Source organism: Galeopterus variegatus, unplaced genomic scaffold (assembly GCF_000696425.1).
Source record: "Galeopterus variegatus unplaced genomic scaffold, G_variegatus-3.0.2 Scaffold7368, whole genome shotgun sequence".
Taxonomy (NCBI): domain Eukaryota; kingdom Metazoa; phylum Chordata; class Mammalia; order Dermoptera; family Cynocephalidae; genus Galeopterus; species Galeopterus variegatus.
This window is the reverse complement of record NW_007733479.1, coordinates 59133-59704: the sequence shown is the minus strand read 5'-3', so window position 1 is coordinate 59704 and position 572 is coordinate 59133.

Sequence of the window (572 nt, the reverse complement as noted above, 5' to 3'; positions counted from 1 at the left end):
CATTTCATGAAGGCCTCATTTCATTCTCAACAAAATGCGGTCTAAAATCAAAGCCTTAACTGTTTTTTTTTTACATGAGTAAAGTGCTTATAAACACAGAAAACCTAGAAAGATTTACCAAATAAATATGTCCAAACAAGATGGGTAAAAAGGGGACATTGGGAAGGGTCTTTGATCATGAAACCCCACCCACAATCCCCCATCTGGGGATATCTGTCTACCATTTCATGCCTAGGAAAGGTAAGCATGTGCGGCTAGAAAACCAAAATAAAAGACAGAAAAAACAAGTCAGAGTGAATTCTCATACCTGCACTGAAACTCAGTTTTTAGGTGAGCAAAGCCAAGGTTTCTTTCTCCTAGGGTCCTTCTCTTAGAAAGATGCACAGGAGTAAGAAGAAAGGCCTTAGGAGACTAGAAGGCTTTGTCACAAAGAATTAAGATTAAACTATCAACATGGCTTTCTCCATCACACAGAACAGGGCAAAAGGACAGTAGCACCATCAGCCTTGCCAACTTTTTTTTTTTTGTCTTTTGTCTTTTTCCATGTCCGGCAACGGATCGCAACCCTCAGT